The sequence below is a fragment of the Oryzias melastigma genome, linkage group LG2 (genome assembly GCF_002922805.2).
Source record: "Oryzias melastigma strain HK-1 linkage group LG2, ASM292280v2, whole genome shotgun sequence".
Taxonomy (NCBI): Eukaryota; Metazoa; Chordata; class Actinopteri; order Beloniformes; family Adrianichthyidae; genus Oryzias; species Oryzias melastigma.
This window is the reverse complement of record NC_050513.1, coordinates 12,459,515-12,467,842: the sequence shown is the minus strand read 5'-3', so window position 1 is coordinate 12,467,842 and position 8,328 is coordinate 12,459,515. Positions and strand designations below refer to the sequence as shown.

At 38.9% G+C, this 8,328-nt stretch overlaps 1 protein-coding gene across 1 annotated transcript in view; it reads right to left on the bottom strand.

Annotated features, from left to right (window-relative positions):
- The window catches only part of si:ch73-383l1.1 (receptor tyrosine-protein kinase erbB-4), a 439,732-nt gene that overhangs the window by 179,433 nt on the left and 251,971 nt on the right, over nucleotides 1-8,328 (bottom strand). The gene's annotated exons all lie outside the window — the stretch shown is intronic.

Genomic DNA, 8,328 nt, shown 5'->3' with positions numbered 1-8,328 from the left:
TTTAAAAGAAAAGTCCATTGGAGGAAGTGGTCAAGTCTCAGTTTGAAACCCAACAAACCCATTTTAGATACAAAGAGCTACTATCTTTTCAACACAACAAACTTTAGGAAAAGACTTAATCCAATTCTAATGAGATGAGAGCATACAAATGTCCCCTCGTTGTCTCTTTGACAAGTTTGGTGGTCAAATATTAATATAAACTAACTTAACACATACATTACAAATATATATATATATATATATATAAGTCAGTAATCAGTAGTGTCTGGGGTCTTTGAGGTTGGTTTGTACTAGAGTTAGCCATCTGTTTTGTTCGTCAGGTACAAAAACCCACTAGATGCTAAAAAGAACTTGCAAAAAAGCTAAATTTCAATGTATAGGTTAAGGTTTATTGGGAATTTTTTTCCCCACGTGGGGAAGGTTCTACGGCAGTGGTCTCAAATTATCGGCCCGCGGGCCATTTTCAGCCCCCAAGTTGATATTTTGCGGCCCCCGCCTTAACATGAAAGTTCAATGCCTACTAAGCAATATATCTTCTATAGTCCATCCTTCTTTGATGATAGTTTTGTATTTGCTTGCTGATGTTTCGGTTCAAACTTTGCATTTGATATTGTTGTTGGATCTGGTCGTCAGAAAAGTCCTTTACAACGGTTGCTAGCGTCGTTAGCTTTTGTCGTTTCACAGGACACGCAGAAGATATTGCGTAGTAGTACATAGACATGAACAAATGTTCAATAAACTTGTTCAGTAGACATCAACAATGGACCAAAGATATAGACAGTGGACACAAACACATATTTTTGTGGAACCCCGTACTGCCCAGACCCTAAGGCCCTAAGGTAAATTGAGTTTGAGAACCATGTTCTATGGATGCATAAAGTTTCTTTTGTTGTCCCTTCCCTTGAGGTCATAGCTCATGAGTTTAGCTAATGACAAGTTTAGTGGCCAAGAAAGTGAGAAATCTAACAATTTTGAAACATCCGTAATAATTGAAACCAGCTTAACACAGACGTTCCAACAACACATATATTACTTTTTAATCAGTTCTAAAGCCTTTGGGGTCTTAGACGCTGGTTTGTACTAGATTTTGTCTTCTCATTTCATCATAAAATCAAAGAAAGTAAAATCAAAAAGTAAATAAAAAAGTTAAATTTGAATTTATTTGTTTAGGTTTCTCTGATAACACTACCATTAAGGTTCTACAGGTTTTTTTAGGCGTATTTTGTGACACTCCATTGTTTTGCTGATTTCCATATCTGTATAAGATACCATCCATCATCTATTAATTCCAGTGTACTTTGTTTATTCGGCTTAGTTCTGTAAGTTCTTCTTTTTTTTAAATAAGGACATAATAAATTCATTGTCTACCCCAAAACAAGTGTCTTGATTTGCTTGGGAAAAGGTTACACAAGCACCTTGCATTCAAATTACAGGAAGGCAGTAAAAGGGTTTTATTGGTCTCTTGGCTTGCTGGTAAACACTTAGAGTCTTATAGAGCACGAGGAAGTGGTCAGGGAGAGTAGTCAAGGCGTCGTAGCATACATAGACAGCTGCTCCTAGGACCATGGCCCCAGATAACGAAAGAAAATAGAGGAATAGAGTGATGAGTGGAAAGGACGGATGTAACTACTATCCCTTTTAAAATATCCCAAAAACAAGACTCAAACATTCAGTCAAATACATTAGTCATGTCAGTTAACAACTAACACACCATTCAAGAAGACGTTTTAATAAATGGTGTTCCGACTGGACTGTTGCTACCCATTACTAGAGCACATACTCACAGTTTTAAGTGACTCGGTCAAAGCGGTTCAAATCTATTCTTTCACAACTCTATTCCAATATATAAAGAACTTGGTGTCATATAGCTCCGTCTGGGCGCAAACTGCAATTATTAATTTCTCCTTTATAGTCAATTTTCAAACGGTTGGCACTTCCTTGAATTAAAAATTCAATGCATCACTACCACTTCGTGACTCTAACACTAGTGCCAACTTAAAACCACCATGAGCAATGTGGGGTTCAGGGTCTTGGCTAAGGACATTATGACACACGGTCCGGCAAGGTGGGACCTTCTTCCAGTCAGAAGTTGACTGCTCTACTTCTACACCACAGCGTTCTGTTACCTCTGTTTTTGTTCGACACGTATTGACTGGCAATTGACAATCTTCAACATAAGACACACATTTTTGGTAAATGGTAAAATGGCGTATACTAGTATAGTGCTTTTCTACTTTCCTTGAAGGCCAAAAGCTCTTTACAGTCAGAGACCCATTCACCCACACATTCACACATTTATGGGGGCTCCAATGCTGAACACTGGCGTCAACCTTCCACCAGAGGCAGTTTGGGGTTCGGTGTCTTGCCCAAGGACACTTCAATACATGACCGCTGCACCACAATATCTACTAGTTTGAATTCCAGATGTGCAATTTTTGAATGGAAAATGAGTACAACATGCAACAAGGAATGTTTTGTTTGATTGTATTAACCAAGTCGTCATGACTGGAATTGTATCCGCGGTTGGACGATAAGATATAGATGTTGTTGTTCACCTTTGGGCACGCCACAGTGAATCCGATTTCGTTGATTCTCACAGGTGGTTCTGCTAATAGAGTTCCTGACACAACCCTGTATTTTAGGTCCGGGACAGGGAGACCCAGAGTCGAGGCCCCTTGTGGCTGCATCGTGACACAGTAGTGTTAAGGTCTTGCCAAATGACCCACACTGGAAGAAGCTCATTGTGTCCTCTGAGAAACGAGGACGAAAAGATAGATAAGAGATAATAACTGGATAAAAGACGGAGAGTTAAGATGACGCACTACAAAATTTGAATGAGTAGGGAATGAGTCAGGAGTGGGATACTCTATGTTCTAGTTGGCTGGACACACCTGAACCAGGTAACCAGTAATGAGTAGGGCTTGTATATCTAGAAATCATACAGACATTGGTCCCCGAGGCCTGGAGTTCCCTGGTTTAGTGCAACAGTTTTTTTACAGAAATGTTCCAGGTTCCAAAAGATTAAATCAAACCCAAAACCTTGAATATCTAGGGTGTCACAGGAAATAGGACACAATCTTTGACGAACCATAAATCTTTGAGCCTCAAATTGAAGTATGGCATATTTAAGTACTGTTCATGTTTGTAAGGTGTTGCATTAAGGTCGAGCTTCAGAACCAACTGTTCCGGTAGTCGAAAGAATGCCAACATTGGAGGTAAAGCTCCGGTTCAAAGGGGTCAAGGTGTGGCCACTTGTTTGGATCATTTCGCATCTACAAGTACTTCAGGGTTTAAACTTCAGTTTATACGGTTGTGAAAAACACTTCAGACATACTGTATAGTGTGTTTTAGCTAAAAGCTAAACTACCCATGAAGATGATTCCAAGCTATTCATCTTTCTTCTCCCGCCGTCCTCGCTTAGGCTCGGCGGCGCCTAATGATCATTCAACTCTTATTTCAAAAAGTTTCAAACATCTGACAGGGACGGCGGCGGGGCACGGAGGCAAAAAGGTTTCTCGAAGCAACGGACAGCTCCAGACACATCCTAATGACCAGAGACAGGCCAGTAATGATGTGGATGATTGGTTGGGAGGCCGGGTAGAAAATGAGTAATGTGAGGTTTGATTGGCTGCTGACCCCTAGGGGTACATTAGTGGAGAGTGACAGCAATAGGGAGGGGTGGGGGGTAGCCTGCGTTTGGGGATAATAGCAGGTAGCGGAGATTAGTTTCTATATTGAGTACGAAGCAAACGGCGCGCACCTGCTAAGTTAGCCTATTGAAGCGCCAACACAATGGGAAGGAAGCCGACAAAGAAGGTGCTTATTAGCAAGATTACAATGTGTCAGTCACTTGAAGAGAGAAAGAAGAACATAATAAAAGAGCAGTAGCATCCATTTCAGGTGAGGCTTTGATTAGCATACTTATTGCCAAAAGGATTTCCATTGTGAGGCTTCTCACTGTCTTTCACCAACTTCACATTTGTTGGACACTTCCCAACTCAATGCAACTTTTTCTTTTGTTTCTCATGAGGGGGTTTGTTCCAGGAAGTCCTGCTGTTTCATCACATCGACCTGTCTGCGACCTCTTGGTTCCACCCCGAGGCTGCCAAGCTTTTCCCATCTTTCTACTTGCGCTGTTGCCCCGCCGCCGTCGCCGCCGTAACCCTCCAGGGCGCCTGCTGGGGGGCGTTGCGACTACACGGACCAGCTGTGGGCACACACACACACACTCCGTCGGCTGGCAGACGCCACAGTGCTTCCACTGTGGACCCTCACTGGCTTGCCAGCCTTCGGAACCTGCTGGCAAAACTGCAAAAAAAACTGTTTTTCTGTTGCTAGGCAACCACATTAAAAAGGAGAGTGGAGAAACACAGGATATTTTCTTGTAATTTCCCTAATTAAATTAAAGGATTACACTGCCCTTTCTCCTCGTTTTCGCTTTGACACCATTTAATTTCCCTTCCGCTGAAATAAATTGTTTTTATCCGAGAGCTTTCGCGATCAATTTTTATCTGCATTCCTCTGTGCTGGAGGGAGGGAGGAAGCAAGAGAAGGTCCGGAGGGAAGTCGACTGGAGCACCTGCACTTCCCCTCCTGCAGCATCAAACCGGCGCTCTGTGCCAGAGACGCAGGGAGCTGAAAGACGGCTCTCTGAGAAGCCCGCTGGGCGCGGATTCAACAAGGTGCTCTTCCGCGTGAGTCAGGAAAAACAAAGTGTGAGGGAGGATTCCGAGGTGTGTGCGTTGCTAATTCCTGCGGAGCATGTTCGGGCGGATGCATCAAAGCTTTGGATACTTTCCATTATGTTCCAAGAAGCGTCTGAAGAAGTCTGACTTAAATTCACTTAAATTCACCACTGACCAGAATCAGTCCACGGAGACTCCCTACCCATCATGCATTGGATGCTTAACACCTTTTCTGTTGTTTTTTCATTCATTGTGTGAATACTTTGCAGCATTCACACTATTGTGCTCATTTCCATACTTTTTTTTTTTTCTCACTATGAGCGATTTAAGCAACCTTGGTATGAAAACATTACTGCCTGTATTTTTGGTAGTCCAAAACATGATACCTTTTGAAATATTGAGCAAAATATGCCCCATAGAGAATGAACAAAAAATTGCTCAAATCCTTCAAAAACGTTGAGCACTTGTAAACTTCCGTACACTTTCAGATAGACACCATTAAAACGTTATAATGTTTATCAACTATTGGGTCTTTTTTTAGGGTAATTTGGAGTTTAGTTTGTAATTTACCAAGATGCTAGCTGTTCTTGGCTAATCTAGAAATGTTATCAGGTCTTTTGGCAAACTTGGAATTGAGCTAATATTTAAGCATTATGCTAGCTGCTTTGTCAAAATGTGACTTTTTGAAGTTCTTTAAGGCAAATTTGGAGTATATAAATTTGGCTAATCTAGACCTTTTTCCAGTTTTTAGGCTAATTTGGAGTTAGGCTAATATTTTAGCATAATGCTAGCTGGACAAAATGTAACTTTCTGAAGTTCTTTGAGGCAAATTTGGAGTTTATAAATTTTGCTAATCTAGATATTTTTCTAGTTTCTTAGGCTAATTTGGAGTTAAGCTAATTATTGATCATAATGCTAGCTGGTCAAAACTTGACTTTTTAGAATTCCTTAAAGCCCATTTGTAGTTTAGAAATTTGGCAAAATTAGACATTTTTCCAGTTTTTAGGCTAATTTGGAGTTAAGCAAATATTTAATTGTTATGCTAGCTGTTTAAATTTGAGTTTAAAAGTCCTTTAAGGCAAATTTGAAGTTGATAATTTTTTTTCCAGTTTTTAAGGCCAATTGTGGGTTAAGCTAACAGTTATGCATTATGCTAGCTGTTTTGACTAAATTTTACTATTTAAGGCTAATTTGGAGTTAAGCTAATATTTAAGCATTATGCTAGCTGTTTTGTCAAAACGTGACTTTCTGAAGTTCTTAAAGGCAAATTTAGAGTCTATAAATTTGGCTAATCTTGACCTTTGTCCAGTTTTTAGGCTAATTTGGAGTTAAGCTAATCTTTTAGCATAATGCTAGCTGGTCAGAATATGACTTTTTAAGTCCTTTTAAGCCAACATGGAGTTTATAAATTTGGCAAAATTAGATATTTTTTAGTTTCTTAGGCTAGTTCGGAATTAAGCAAATATTTAATCATTATGCTAGCTGTTTTGACAAAGATGTGACTTTTTATAGTTCTTTAAGGCAAATTTGGAGTTTATATTTTTGGCTAATCTGGGAATTTTTCTAGTTTTTAGGCTAATTTGGAGTTAATCTAATAATTAGGTCTTATGCTAGCTGTTTTGTAAAAATGTTACCTTTTTTGAGTTCTTTAAGGAAAATTTGGAGTTTATAATTTTGGCAAAATTACAAATTTTTCCAGTTTTTAGGCTAATTTGGAGTTAGGCTAATATTTAAGCACTAAGCTAGTTGTTTTGTCAAAATTTGACTTTTTTAGATTTTTAAGGCAAATTTGGAGTTGTTCGTTTTTTTTTTTTTAATTACATATTTTCCCGTTTTTGAGGCTAGTTTGGAGTAAAGCTAATATTTATTTAGAATGCTAGCTGTTTTTTTTTCAAAATATGACATTTTTAAGTTTGTTTAGACAAATTTGGAGGTTGTAATTTTTCTGCCTAATTTATCATTTAGCTAATATTTTGGCTTGAGCATTTTTATCTATCAGCATTTTCTGCTATTAACTTTGGTATTTCTAGCAGCCACATTCAGTTTACAACATTCACACTTGCCTTATTGCAGGTAATGCTATATATCTAGTTACCAATTAGTGGCTGTAGTCCAACAAGATCTTACAACAAGGTCCTTGTCGTTTCTCTGTCCTTTGTCGGAAGTCTTACGCGCCGGTAAATTGGTTATTGTATCTTCTGGTTACATTGTTCGACATCCAAAGCGCTGTTTTATTTACCCCACAAAACACTGTGGAAGGTAATGTTGTGCAAATAAAAAGAGATTAACGAGAGGGCACTCTCAAAGGCCTCCAGAAATGTGGAAAGAAAGAATTGTGCATCGGCAGCACTGCTGCGACCCTGAGACATTCAGCAGAGGTGGTGTTTGAGTTTTGCCTGTGGGTACCAGAAAGTCACTGGTATTATTATTACTAATTACTAAAGATTTACTCTGGGTTTACTTTTTAGTTTTAATTTATTTTGAGTAGGTTGGGCCCCCTATTTGTGACTAAACCCTACAAATCATAATACGTCCACCGCCATGCTGCTAAATAAAAAGAAGATTTTACAAAAGTTTTTTTTTTTTGGGGGGGTCCAAACCTTTGCCACAGCCACCTTTGGTTCCAAACAGGAAGTAACCACTGGCTCCATGAAGCCAAAATCCTTCAGACTTCTATTGAGAAATAAACAGTTATTACTCAGTCATTCTATTCGTCAGAATAACCATTATTTTTTTAACATGTTCTTGCTAATTCCTATTTGTCTATTTATTTTGATACATTTTTACCGTAATAAAAGTAATTCAAGTAACAAAAGCCTCAATGAAAGTATGCGGTAACTCACTAGATGAAGTCTCCTGAGCTTACCTACAAGTCATAGGGGTGTGGCCTTTCGACAAGGTCACTTCTGATTGGCAAGAGTGGTTGCAATAGAAATGCTTAGTCAGACCAATCACTGCTTACTGGCAATTTCTGGTTTGTGGTTGTATGTACAACATACCTCGAGGTATGTACAACATACCTTGAAGTACAACATAGCGTGTACCTCAAGGTGTGTTGTACCTTAAGGTTCAACATACCTCAAGGTATGTTGTATGTACAACATACCTCGAGGTATGTACAACATACCTCAAGGTAAGTACAACGTAACTCAAGGTATGTACAACATACCTCGAGGTAAGTACCACATAACTCAAGGTATGTACAACATACCTCGAGCTACAACATACCTTGTACCTCAAGGTATGTTGTTTCTTGAGATTCAACATACCTCAAGGTATGGTATGTAGTATGTACAACATACCTCGAGGTATGTACAACATACCTCAAGGTATGCTCCATTTAAGATGCAGCCGGTCCTCTCTAAAACCCTCCACGAGCCCGGACAACGTATGGATCAACCCCCCCCATTCGGGTGCATGTGACTAAGGCTTTTGTAAATCACAAGGCTGCGATCATTTTTAAATAATAAAACTACCTAAATTAAACAATAAATATTGACCATGATATAAAATTTTAATTTTGGTTGCGTTAGGACTCTCTAAAAAAGTCAAATTTCTTATGAAAACCATCCAAATATGTAATATTATTATCATAATTTACAAACCTAACTCTTTGGGTTAACTTACGCAAGTTCTATAACAG